General features: G+C 32.9%; 1 long non-coding RNA gene across 1 annotated transcript; it reads left to right on the forward strand.

The window, feature by feature from the left end:
- The first annotated feature begins 5,435 nt into the window (after nucleotides 1–5,435).
- Nucleotides 5,436–6,588, forward strand: LOC127711076 (uncharacterized). Its single transcript, XR_007986465.1, has 3 exons — nucleotides 5,436–5,519; nucleotides 6,050–6,131; nucleotides 6,388–6,588. It is a non-coding gene; the product is annotated as an uncharacterized LOC127711076 (long non-coding RNA).
- Nucleotides 6,589–15,154: the final 8,566 nt, after the last annotated feature.

A 15,154-nucleotide genomic window follows, 5' to 3' on the forward strand; every position in this document is an offset into this window, starting at 1 on the left:
AAGACCATAAAACCGTCATCTCTATATTGACAGTGTAATTTGATGTTTTCTTTCCATTTGAACTTATCTAAAGCCCCAACCAATTCACCAACAAACTTCTACCGGACGTATAACGGATAAAACGGATGATGAACGGATGTGAAACGGACATGAACGGAAGGATAACGGATAAAACGGATACGTACCGAATGTAAAACGGATAAATGGCATCAGATTCTGTATTTGGCTCGACTTCTGAATCATGGTCAGGCGGCCTTATTGGCATTTTTCTCTGACATTTTTTTCCTCTTCCTTTTCCACCCCTACCCTATGGCGGCATTTTGAAGAATAAACTAAAACCAGTTACACGGAAACTTTTTAATTATTTAAAAGGTCACGTGTATGTGATTTACATGTATTATTATTGCCGCCTTTAATTTTCCGCTTATCTTGTTCATCCGTTTTATCCGGTACGCTTCCGTTAGGTTTCCGTTTTATGCGGTACTCGTCCGTTGGATGTACGTTCGACATCCGTTCTGTCCGGTACGTTTCCGTTTCTTACGTTGCATATCCTGTGTGTGTCCGTTAGGCATTCGTTACGCGTCCGTTTTATTTGGTCAGTACACCAACGGACTCCCAACGGATAAAAGTTTTGTCAACGGAAAACTTTTTTTTCATCCGTTCGGTGTCCGTTCGAGCTATCCGGTAAGGTGTGACCACAGCTTAAGATATTTATTAATAGGACAGACAGATGCAGATATGTGCATGATGGTGAAAATATACCACATATGGAGGGGGCGCTCCTATAACTTGTTTGTATAACTTTCCATTAAACTCAAATTTATTGTTTCTTAGAATTAATTAAACAAATGCAGTTTAACCGTTTTTGTTGAGAATCTTTAAAGGATATTCTTTTGTGTCAATTAATTCTTCTGCATTGATAACTGTTTCTTTTAAATTATCAATGATCATATTTGTGTACATTTACGTTTCATCATAGCAATAAGAATGCATTCCCTTTTTACCTCGTGTGTTTTATTAATGAAATCTTTTGTATCTTTGAACTTAAAAGTTATGCCTCTACAAAAACGGTTTTATATTAGATCATTTAATCTCTCAATGCGTCTCGTGGTAGAGTTACACTTATTGATGATCAGTTGTAAGGAACATAAATTAATGTCTCCTACTAGTTGACCATTACTCAATGCCTCATTAATTATTTCTAGATTAATTTAATGAATTTTTGAAAGACTGAGGTACATGTGTCCATGTTTTGAATCATTATTATTCTTTAAGAATTATACGTATGGGAATCTATTTCTATTTTTTTTCTATAGAGATTATCAACTATATCTTTTATTGCCATATAGCATATATTAAGTGAGATTAAGCGATCTGTGTAAAGTTCTTTATTGCCAAGTTTTAGATATCTTAAATGATCCGTATGGAGGTGCTCTTAATTGGAGGAAGCTAATACAAATAAGAAATATAAATGTTCCGAATGAACAATAATTGGGGTTCCGAATATTCCTCCATAGACTATATTTCTAACTAACTAATAAGCGTGAACCCTCAGGGGTTCACGCAAAAAATATATTCCATCCCGTTTAACGTTAATCACTTGTTTCAGTCATTCCCAAGGTCTGTCAGACATGTGGCAATTTAATCTCCAGTAATAAATGGTTTGGTCCAATAAAATGTCATCAATTACCTGAGCGTGTAGATGTAAGAATGTTGTAATATTCCTAATGTAAAAGGCTACTAAAACACAATCTGATTAAAATTCAGACCAGTCCTATATCAACTCGCGTGCTCGTACTCATATGGGTATAACGAAATCAGAGAAATATATTTCATTTAGATTGGCTAAAACACTGACTGGACCAGTAATGCTGAACAATTACTGGACCAGTCAGAACACTGAGTTCCAAACAACCTTCGGAACCTAGGCTTGTTTACCAAATATTGATTTTTTTTCTTGCACGGTCTGCCCTGGTTTGCGCCTTTTTGGACATTTGAATAATTTATTTTTAACCTTAAGGTAATTGATATAATTTTGAGTGACCAAAAAAAAAAATTATATTGATGTATTAAAATAAAAGATAAAAATAAATAGAACTTAAATTAATCAAAATAAACTAAAAATGAAAATAAAGAACAAAAAAAAAAATAAAAAATAAATAAATAAATATAAATAAAAAAATGAAAAAAGAGGCCACCAAAAGCCGGTGCAGGAGAAAAGTTAGGCCAAGCAACGTGACGGCAGTGAACGGCAGCGACGTTGTCATGGTACACCAGCAGCCAAGTAAAGAGCGGAGAAATTTGTTATGCCAAATTGTGTATGTGAATTTAGTTGCCAAATATTTTGTTTAAACCAAAATAGGCCTAAAAATGTATATGTGAATTTAGGAAAAATAATTAGTATAAGGTTTTATATGTACATAAAAAAAAGAATAAGTAAATAAAGTAAAATAAAGAAAATGAAAACCAAATTGTGCATGTATAATTTTGACTGCTTTGTGCTAGCCTACTGTTATTAAAGGACTTTAAAGTCACGACTAGTACACCGGCACGCTGTCCGCAGGAAGACAAACGGCCCCACTTAACTGAGAACATCAGACTCTGAGGCTTAGCTAAGCATGATTTGAAATAAGTTAAATCTTTAATGCTATTGGATGATCCTAGACATGCAAGTAAAACCTACATATCATGTGTTTATTTCTGTTCAAAAATGATACGTGAGGGTCTGGATGGGGGGTCCTTCAAATGTTCAATTCTGTATTCTTTAATTTTTTAACCATTTTTCTCTATTCTTTATAAAATTTGCAAATTATTCTCTGTTCTTTATAAAATTTGCCAATTATTCTCTATTCTTTATATCTTAGCACCCCATTTTTCTCTATTCTTTTATTTTTTTGCCTTATTTTCTTTATTCTTTAAATTTTTCGGCCTTTATTCTGCACATTTTGTCCATTATTCTCCATTCTGTAAACCCCAATCCGGATCATGGCCTAATACGTTATATATATATATATCTTATCAACTCCATTGTAAGGTGTTTTATATTTACGGGTGAAGTTCCAAAGATCTCTTTCCCTAGAATATTGTGTGAACTGCAAAAATGATCAAAAATGCAATTCGAAAGAATATAAGCATATTTTTTTTTTATTAGTTTGAAAATTATTATCTGACTGCTAGTCAATGTGATGTTTAGGAAAAATAATTCTTCATAAGTTATCTCCCCTTTGTTCTGTCAAATGCATTATTTTAGACTATTTTGAAAATATATCACAAAACAGATGTTTTAATAGATTTAAATGTATAATATAAAAATATGAAATGATATTTGTTTTTGTATTTATTATAAAAGGCAAAATTTTGTAGTATAATGATTTAAAATGGACCATAGATAATGATTTATTAATGACATTTATTAAAGTATTTAAATCAATTCGAGAGCAACTATATACCAAATATAAATTTCTACTCTCGCCCACACCATTACGGTAGGGTCAAAATTCAAATAATACCTTTTACTTGCTAATGTTTACTCATTTATCGCCACATATCAGAATAACGTGAGTGATGAGAGGTTTAATTGATTAAAATCAGACTATTTTGTTGGACATATGGTGTATTACTGGTTGTAAATGTTGATAGTAATTATGGACGTTGCAAGAAAAAACATGTGAAAATCTTTTCATATCCTTAATCGAAACACAGTATAAAAGGCAATGGAAGAATCTGAACAGCTACAGTCTCTATCTATAAAACCAGGTTTAATCCACCATTTTCTAAATAAGAAAATGCCTGTACCAAGTCAGGAATATGACAGTTGTTGTCCATTCGTTTGATGTGTTTGAGCTTTTGATTTTGCCATTTGCTTAGGGACTTTTCGTTTAGAATTTTCATCGGAGTTCGGTATTTTTTTTATTTTACTTTTCATTGATGGAATAAGAACTGTTGATTCTTAGGCATCTGTGCTCATTTTCGGTCATGTAGATTCACTTACCCTAAAACTTGACCAAATGTGAAAATTTGAAGTAAAAACGTGATTTTCATGGACAAAAGATAGACAAAAAAAAATCTACTTCCTGCAAAAAATAAACGACCATTGTAAAAGATAAAAACACATAATGCAACCGTTAAACTAAAACAAAAGCAAAACTAACCATTTTATTCAAAACTAGGTGTGAACTAAGGTGTTATGGAAGATGTTCCTGCTCCACTAGAGGCATCTCTTGTGTCTGTCACACTGATATTCCTTCACAGTCTACCAAATCATGATGGCGTCATGTTCAACTTTACAATTCGTAACCCTTAGTTCAATAACTTTTTTGTATACAGCAGCCCTCTATCTGGGAAATTGGTGACTTTGATATAAGGATCGATAAGATTTGATTTTTGATTTGATTTTTTGTGTTTTAACGCCACTTTTAAGCACCGCTTTTGGGCTATTTCGTGGCGGCCAGTTTTTATTGGTGGAGGAAGCCGGAGTGCCCGGTGAAAACCACCGACCTTCGATAGGAAAACTGACAATCCTAGTCAATTAAGATTGGAGTAGAGTGCACCCGCACGAGCGGGGTTCGAACTCACAACCTCAGTGTTGACTGGCTAGTGATTACAGTAGTAACTACTTAGACCACTCGGCCACCGAGGCCCCTAGGATCGATAAGAAGATGTGGTATGAATGCCAATGAGACAACTCTCCACAAGAGACCAAATGACACAGAAATTAACAACTATAGGTCACCATATGGCCCCCAACAATAATTAAAACCCATACCACATAATCAGCTATAAAAGACCCCGAAATGACAAATACAAAACAAATTCAAACCTGAAAATAAACGGCCTGATTAATGTACAAAATAATTAACGAAAAACAAATATGATATACAGCAACTAACGACAACCACTGAATTACAGGCTCCTGACTTGGGACAGGCACATACAGAATGTGTCGGGGTTAAACATGTTTGAGTTTACTATTTGTAACTTTTGGTTCAGTAGCTTCATTAAATCAGCAACGCCCTATCAAAGAAATCATTAAAGGACACAAACTCATGAACATTGCTTTAACTGAGAGATATACATACTATTTGCGGATGCTGCTGGAATAATGCTCCATATATTAGATACACTGTAAAAATTGTGCTTAGAATTTAAACGTGTTGCAAGACTTATGTGCTTAGGAAAGTGTTTAATTTCTAAACATAAAAAAATAAACATGTTTTGGCTCTCAGCACTTCGCAATAAACATGTTTTGGCTCTCAGCACTTTTCAATAAACATGTTGCTGTGCTAAACATGTTTAGCTACTTTGTCAAGTATATAAAGCTAAACGTGTTTAAATTCTAAGCACTTTCAATATTTAGACACTTTCCTAAACACGTTTAGAATTACAACACATTTAGGCCGAATACGGCATTCATATCACATGCTAATTTTGAGCGGGAAGAAGAAACAAAGAACCCGAAGTCAAAGGCCACGCTGTTTACTTCTGACCATAACTGACCGTAACTTGACTGTTTCAGAAAGGTAAGGAGTTATGATTATACTGTCTTTTATTTTGTACTGCCAATTTTAAATGATTATTGACAGTTACAACATGTATAAGCATTATTTACAAGTACCCTACCGTATAGTCAATGCAGGAGAGAAAAGGGGGTACCATCCCACGAAACAAGTGCTTGTAAGAGCTTTAAGTGTTCAAACTATCTTGTGTATAGATGATAAGAGTTGTTTAATGTTCTATCATGCAAGTTTGCATTTATTTTTTTATTTATATATGTTCTTGGAAAGGAGTTTGTGAGGATAATTTTCGTTCGGTACTCCTCGGCAGATTATAATGGAACATGAAGGGTAGCGGAATCTGACGAGTCTTATCAGGATGAGGTGCATCATTCGCAAATCCAGTGTCATATCGAGTTCATTGTTTTCGTAAGCACTTCCGATATGCACAATCAACATTTCCTCAAAATAAATAGAAAGATGCTTGTTTATTTCAATAGTTATAAGCGGGTGTGATTTTTTTTATAATTTTATTGATATGTATTGTTTTATTCTAGATGAGAGAAGTGCAGAGGAAATCATCATCTGTCTTGGCATGCTAAAAGAGGAGATAAAGAACAGTAGCAAATATGCTGCTAGGTAAGAATCAAAAGTGTATTTGACTTTAAAAATGCCAATATATATTTGATCAAATGAATAATATTAAGCATGAAAAGAAGTTTTATATTAAAAAATATCAATTGATTCATCAGTAAATTTATGTTTTTATACCACGGTCCTAATGTTGTTATCTGGATCTTAAATCATGCTTTTACTTTTTGGTGTTGTAGTTCGTATTCTTATATTTTTCGATTAATTCTACTTAGTTGCTTATCAATATTTTCCTATATTTCAGGCCATTGACCAGCAGTTGGGTACTAAGAAAGGAGAAGCTCTTATTGACCTGTAAAATGAAAACAGGACATTTTCAAATTTTTTTGTTGTAGGGATGGGGTACAAGTAGAAGATTGGTCAATATTATGTACATGTACCTTGATATGAATTTATTTTTGATTGTGTTCAATGATAAACTGGAAATAAATGATAACATAAATTCCTTTGTTTTATATGTTGTAATTTTGTTTTTAAAGCTAGAATTAGTATAATGATAATTTCATTTCAAAAGTTCTAGACTGTTTTACGAATATTTGAAATGAAGAAAAAATGCAATAGTCGAATGACGTGAATTGAATTAAAGAAAATACTCATTGAGATTGAAAATGTATTGGTCACATTCAATTTGATATGGAAATTCCAGTTTCTTAGTTTGATGCATTGGCTCCTTTTTGTGATGGTATGAAAACCTGTTTTATTGAGAGCTATCATACGTTTTACAGTCAAGACTTCCGGAATATTAGTTTAATTGGGGCCTAATGAAGTAACGGCTTCTCACAATAAAATGATAAACATGTTTCTTCACGACCCTTTATGGTATAAACATGTTTACATTCAAAACACTTCACAGCTAAACGTGTTTCCAGACAAAACACTTCTCAGCTAAACATGTTTCCAGATACAACAATTCACAGCTAAACATGTTTACAGTATAAGCACTTTTTAGCTAAACGTGTTTCTAGTCTAAACGCTTTACAGCTAAACATGTTTACAGTCTAAGCACTTTATAGCTTGACACGTTTAGGCTGTTAGCACATTAAATATTAAACATTTTTAGATTTAAAACATGTCAAAAATCGGTTTCATAAATGTGTTTAGGAAAGTGTTTAGGCTCTAAACACATTTTTAGAGTGTAAAAACCATTAACCCGAAAACTTTACCAAACGTGAAATATTGTAGGAAAACGAAGTTTTCATGTATAATTGATTAGTAGGATTTTTATCGAAATTGATTTCGTTTTATTGAGAACAGTTTGCTTGAGAACGTTTATAAATCCGATTTTTCGTATTATTTACCTTTTAAACGACTGAACTCCACCAAAAAAATACACGATTAACTATAATGATTTAAAATCTCGTCCCAACCAAAATAGTATACTAAACTCGAACGAGAACGGCGTTGTAGGAGCGTTTATCAAGTTTTTTTGGTAAATATTAATTACATTGCCAAGGGACAAAATTCGCGAAAATAATGGACTGGTCCGGATTTTCAAACTCTTTGGAGATATTATTGACATTAGTTAAATTGAAATCGGAAGAGAAGGGAGCTGTAAGTGTAGCTACAATGTTGTACGAATAAACGTACGGACAACAACATGTCCTATATTCCTGTGTTGCTTCACAGAGGGGTACACACATGTTAAGATTCAACGAAAACAAACATTGAACAAAAGCGAAATCTTCAATGCATGTTTTTTTACGGAAATGCATATTGAAGTTTCATGCCATCTTTTAAATACCAGGAATTTAAAATAATTTGCGGCTTTTTCTCCTTCTTCATGTTTACTGTATCGATTCAATCATGTGTCAGACAACAGCAATTGTATTATCTTTTGTTTTGATGTTTTATTGTGGTGAGTAATGTTTCTTAACCGGCTCATGCTTCCTAAATAGTATGTTGATGGTATTGAAAAGATATGGTACAATGTATCATCAATTCATTTCACATAGAAAAACAAAAAGATAAAGAACGTCATCCTCAGTTTTAATGGTTTTTGTATTGTTACACGTGTTGCTTAGTCTTTAGTTTTCTATGTTGTGTCATCTGTACTATTATTTGTCTGTTTGTCTTTTTATTATTGGCCATGGCGTTGTCAGTTTGTTTTCGATCTATGAGTTTGACTGTCCCTCTGGTATCTTTCGTCCCTCTTTTATAACTTTCGTTGGCATTACATTTCTTTCTTTCGAATACTTTTTCTTGTTTATGAAAGCACACATTTCGTACAAGATATCCTTATTTTAATTATGCATTAACCAAATAAATTGATCCTTGGTTGTCAACTTATTAATTTAAAAGTTAGAACAATATTATCTAGAACACAGTCATATAATAGAAAATTAGTATCTATCCATGACACAAAATTAGTACATGCACAGCAAAAATACCAAAAAAAGAAAAGGAATAGTTTGCCTCTCTCATCATTGAGAGGATGGACAGGGGTAAGGGAACATGAGAATGAGAGAGCAGGAAGCGGGAGTCATGGAGGCAGGAACCGGGGGAAGAGGTAGAGTAAAAATAGGGATATTCTGGGAAATATTTTTGAACGATTTTCTCTGGAAATAAGGGAGAGGGGAGTAGGAGTAGGGGGCATTTGGAGTACAGGGAGGGAAGTATGAGTTTAAGGCAGGGGAATTGGAATCAGAGACCTGGCCCTGTCCTCCATTTCATTATTGTGTGAGGTGCATTTTTAAGAAGAACATTCACGTGACTGTTAAACTTTTGTCTAAAAATACGTTACATATTTTATCCCTCCACGGAATAAACTGTACAATGTTATTGTGTTTATATATGAGGATCTGGGTAGGACTTAACTAATAGAGAAGAATGTGCTAAATCTACAGAAAAATGGTAAAAAAAAATACAAAGAATAAGAAAAAAATGACATAAAAATTAAAATAATACAGATGGAACCCCATCAAGACCCTCATATACTGTAGGTATGTATGAGATATTCTGGTAAAATATGATCGGGTGGACAGAAATATTAGGAAATTAAATTCAAATATTTTAAAATTTTTAGAATTTAGTCATTTTTAGAAGAGCATTATACAAATTTGAACATTGCCCTCAATATGCATGAAACATTACAAATAGACGCTAAGCAAACATCAGTCAATCAAACAAATTTGAATAATATAAAGGAGTGTAAAAAAAAGTTGTAGCGAGAGTTGTAGCAACACAAACCAACACAAAAAAGTGTTCAGAAAAAATAATTCGTTTTTAATTATCTCCCCTTAATTTTCTTGACTAGCCATTTTTCAGTTTATTTTTACAAAATCTATCACAAAAAAGATATAATAGTGGAATTTGAATATATAGACTTTAAACTGAAATGATGATTTTTGCTGTAATTATTTTAAATTGCAAAATTTTGTTATATAATACTTAAAAAGGGACCACAGATAATGATTTATAAATATCATGTGGATAAAAAATTTAATATCGTCAGAATTATAATTACTCTAAATATTAAAATTTCTACATATGCCCACACCATTGCGGTAGGGTCAAATTCGTGATACCACCAAGTGACCTAAGTACATGTTAAGTCAGAAATAAATCTAAGGAAGGCACCAAACAGAAGTATCTACTAATGAAGCATTGAAGGTAGGCATTTTGTCTTCCTATCAGAGATTTACAATAAATGTAGGACTCCGACCCGAGTCCGAATACGAGTCCGAGTAAAACAGTTAAAATGACTGGGCGGTCTTAAAATAATAAAATTATTGTAAACATTGTACTTTAATCATTATAGCATTAATTGAAAAGTTGATTTCGGTGCTTTAACTATCACTTTAAGTGTGTGACGAGGAAGCTTCCAACGACATGTCATGTTGAACGGAGACTCGGTACACACTGAAGTCGTCATTATTGAGAGCAAAATATCATCAAAATATCTAAAAGTATTATTAAATTTTTGTAGCAGATGTTGTTTCGATGGGTCGTTGCTGATCTAAGACATACATTGTGATTCATAACAATACGATGACAGTGTGTACACTAAAGAGATTTATCCTGTTGAAATCAGTGTCTTTAAATAAAGCTATAAATATTAACAATGCACATTGTCCTTTCCTATAGATCTTGATATCTATATCTTGAACTGGAAGCTCAATACTAAAATTTACGATATAAGAGGTGATTTTTCATTTCCTATTGTTATAATAATCCGTTTTTAGATTGGGGATATTCCCTTGGTTCCATCGTACGTTCGATTCGGTCGTGTACCATAACAACGTATTTGATTTTAACAAAAGAACCTCTGCATTACTGAAAAATTATTACACTCGGATTTCGATATTACAAACTAGTCAGAACATTTACTAAATTTTATCATATGTACCGTGAGAACAACATTCAAAATATAAATCAACGTGAAGACATCTTATATACGTTCAGGTCTTTCATCGCATCTTTTATTGTAATATTCTATATAAAGTACAAAAATGTTGTCATTCACCTCAAAAGCTAGACACCTATTCACAAGGGGTATATATAGTGTATAGTGACGATATAATGTTGTCAAGTTAATATCGATGGCATTTTTGGAATGTATATTGATTCACTCTTAGGGTCTTTGTATCGGAAATAAACACATTTCTTATAATTTAAGACCAGTTTTTGGTATGGTACGGATTATGTTCTTCTCGTATGATCTATGGTAGTAATACACAGTTAGAAGTTTAGTTTCGCATTTTGGCCATGATGAATTTTTTAAATATGAAAGTTTTTGTACAATAAAATTGAATTTTAGATTGCAGAAGAATAATATAAGCTTCCAAGTGGGTTCATATGAACATCAAGATTGTTTTTTGCTTGTTTTATGAGCCATTTTTCTGTTTGACAGTCCGTATTTCCACATCCGTTCCGGCCATAGGTCCAGAAATTATTGTAGTGTTTTTCAACAAAGATTTGACCCTCGAACATTTAAATTCAACGTTTTTTATCGGATATTTTTTTTACTATCAATTCGTGGTTCAGCATTGATAGTAAAAAAATATATCCGATAAAAAACGTTGAATTTAAAAGTTCGAGGGTCAAATTTTTGTTGAAAAATGAGGTGAAATGCATATGATTTTTTTTGGACGTCTTGATAGAAAAATATCTATGGTTTAAGAAAAGGTACCACTCTAATGGATTAAAATTCTTCTTTAGACCAAATTTTGGGGACTTTTATAACATTTCACTCCCCCCCCCCCCCCCCCCCCCCCCCCCCCCATTTTGCAATATTTTGTATACAATAAATGCAGATTGTTGCCATGGTTACACCAACATGAGATTATATTTCACCATTTTAACAATGGAAATCAAATCTATAGAAGAGCTGTTTCCATATATTTGCACATACATAACACGAACATTAAGCCTTATTTATTAGAAAGCAAGGGAAAGAGGATGGTTAAAAATTATGAGTGTCAATTTTTTTTTCTAACTGTGTATTGCTACCTATGATAGCATAATACTTAACCCCTACCGGGAGGGTGTGTGATTAATTTGTATATAATGAAGATATAATTTTTCAATCAGTTTAATTGAGGTCTTGAGTCAGCATGTCAGTAACTCGGCTAGTAGTCCTTTGTCAATTTATGTTGATCTTTGTCATTTTGCTTTGTTTCTTCTGTTATCTATCCTAACAGTGTACCCGGACTTCTTTTGGACTGAATTTTACAATGCGTTTTGCTGTGTATTTGTTTATTCTACATTGGCTAGAGGTATAGGGGAGGGTTGAGATCTCACAAAACATGTTAACCCCCGTCGCATTTTTGCGCCTTCCCCAAGTCGGGAACCTCTAACCTTTGTTAGTCTTGAGTGTTCTTTTTTTTTGTTATTGGTTCATAAGTATGTTTCATAGTTCAGTGTCACTGTGACGTCCAATTCAATGAACTACTTACTATACATTATTGTTTAGGGGCCAGTTGAAGCCCGCTCTCGGGTTTGAGATTTTCTCGCTGTGTTGAAGATCCATTAGTGGCCTTAGGCTGTTTACTGCTCTTTGGTCGGGTTGTTTTCTCTTTGACACATTCCTCGCTTCCATTCTCTGTTCTATAGAGTTATATTTTATCACCTTCAGGGATTATACTGTATATATTGGGTTATTGTGTTTATACTGTTGGACGGTGTGCCATAGAATCATTGATTCCATAATGTCAAAATTATTATCAGGGAAAGTTAAAAAGTTGAAACCCACAAGTACCCCCACAAACAAGATCTGATAGCTAGGAATTATAGAAATGGGTTATGATTATTTTAGGAAATATATGTAGGATAGGGATTCACTCAAAAATCAATATACGAATAGGGGGTTTAAACCCCAGCCGGACGTCCGTATCCAAAGTATTGTGGGGACTCTCCTCCCCCCTCGTAACTACTTCCCCTTATCTTTCACTAGCAATTCCTTATAAAAATAAGGAAATGTGGTATGATTGCCAATTAGATAACTATCCACCAAAGTCCAAATGAAGTGGATGTAAGCAATTAAACTTATTAAAGGCAACTGTACGACCTTCAATGAGAAAAACCCATACCGTATAGTCGGGTATGAAAGGTCCCGACATTAAAAATATGAAACAATTCAATTGTGAAAACTAACGGCCTTATTTATAACAAAACAATTCACTAGAAACAGATATAACAGACATGAACCAGCGACAACACCTTGACTACAGGCTCCTGACTTGGGACTTTAGTCTATCTCTAAAGAATCTATATTATCATGCACTAAAGATGGCATTATATAATTTAACTTTATAATATTGGATAACAATTTCAATAATGTTGTCTGTTGCATTTATCATACAATGTCAAAAATGTGTTATATCATAGTTTAAAAAGGATTTTAGAGTTAATTATTTATTGATAAACCGTGACATGAACAAAATATGAATATAAACTTTTAAATACTGGTATATATTTGAAAATCTTCCAACTGAGTTCAGTCTGTTGAAAGGCGCTTATAAATGCAGCCAAGAGCTTCACAAATCTAACATTACTTCTTGGTTCTCATTTGTTAAAAGAATATTAGAAGTTTTTGAAATTAAACAAAAAGTAAAACATTTTGGACAATATAAATTTTTGAATATATCTAACGAATCAATTCACACTAAATATATCAACAATTGGTAGGTTAGCAAAAAAAAATGCTTCTGATGGGAAATTGTTCAATTATTTGAAATTTAAACAAAATTTTGGTTATGAAAATTATCTCTCTTTGGTTAAGAACCTTGATTTTAGAGAAGCTATTTGCAAATTACGTATATCTGCTCATAGCGGCGAAATGAAAGAATTTGCAAGAAATGCTCCCCTGGCTGTGTTGAAGATGAAATCCATTTTTAACTACATGTGAAAAAATTAATTCTGCATGATGGAGATGTAGTTCTATAACATAAACCTTCGTAGGTTCGTATCGTTTGCCTTCGACGTTTTTTATCGGACATTTTTTTTCACTATCGATAGTAAAAAAAAAAATATCCGAAAAAAAAACGTTGAAAGCAAACGATACGAACCTACGAAGGCTTATGTTATAGGACTAGATAGAGATGATCTCTTTGGCTTTGTTTGCTAAAAAATTCCAAACTTTTCTTTACTTGACAATCAGCAAAAATTCATTTATTTATTAAAGTATAAAAAAGACAACCAGGTCCTTATAATGCTGTTGGAAAATTTATTAAAGTCAATATGAGTTAGATCTATTTATTTTTCATGATATGTTATAAATCATTATCTTAAGAAAAGATTAACAGCGCCGGTAAGTATTCAGTGGCGGATCTAGGATTTCCAAAAACGGGGAGAAAAAGGGGGGCCCGCTCCCTTCATGCTTCAGTTATTTCCTATTTAAGCAACTAAAAAGGGGGACCCGTGACACCACCCACCACCCACCACCCACCCTTTCCCCCTAAATCTGCCCCTGGTATTTATCAGAGAACATTGATGAGACTTTTATAGCTATTAAAACGATTTGAAATAAGTTAAATGTTAAAATCCTATTGAATTCCTAGACAAATATTGAAATAACACCTTTATATTTAGTCATGTGTTTGTTTCTGTCCGAAATGATACGTAATATCTTATCAACTCCACTGTAGAGTGTTTATATATTTACCTTAGTGTGGAAATTTATAGTATCAGATCAAAGTTGTAGCCGCACAAAGATGTTCAGGAAAAATAATTCTTCATAAGTTATCTCCCCTATGTTCTATGAAATGCATTATTTTAGCCAATGTTTGAAGATATATCACAAAAAAAGATGTTTAAATAGAATTTAAATATATAATATTAAAATATAAATTGATACTTGTTTCTGTATTTATTATAAATAGCAAAATTTTTTTGTATAATGATTTAAAATGGACCATAGAAAATGATTTATTAATGACATATATTTCAGTATAAAAAATCAGTTGAGATAACTATATACCAAATATCAATTTGTGCCTACGCCCACACCGTAATGGAAGGGGCTAAAATAAATAAACCAATCAGAGACATAAGTTAAGGAATAAATGGTGCCGACTGGAAGGAAATAGTCAGTGGCGTATACATGTGTACAGTGTGGTTGGCGCGTATCACCAGAAGAAAGGCCAAGAAAAAATAATCTGCTTTTTCACGTTATATATAAGTTATATGTGGAGAAGGATCTGCTTACCCTTCCGGAGCACCTGAGATCACCCCCAGTTTTTTGTTGGGTTCGTGTTGCTTAGTCTTTAGTTTTCTATGTTGTGTTTTGTGTACTATTGTTTGTCTGTTTGTCTGTTTGTCTGTTTGTCTGTTTGTCTTTTTCTTTTTTAACCATGGCGTTGTCAGTTTATTTTCGACATGTTCGACTTATGAGTTTGAATGTCCCTCTGGTATATTTCGCCTCTCTTTTATAAGTATAAAATTGTCCAAAAACATTTCATATATTCAATGATCGGGAATTACGCCCCCTTTCAAAATCCATAATCCACCCCTGATAATTGTCTGCTTATTTTTTTTTTACATATGTCTTGTTGTTAGACATGAACCGATAGATT

This window comes from Mytilus californianus, unplaced genomic scaffold (genome assembly GCF_021869535.1).
Source record: "Mytilus californianus isolate M0D057914Y unplaced genomic scaffold, xbMytCali1.0.p SCAF_8, whole genome shotgun sequence".
Lineage (NCBI taxonomy): Eukaryota > Metazoa > Mollusca > Bivalvia > Mytilida > Mytilidae > Mytilus > Mytilus californianus.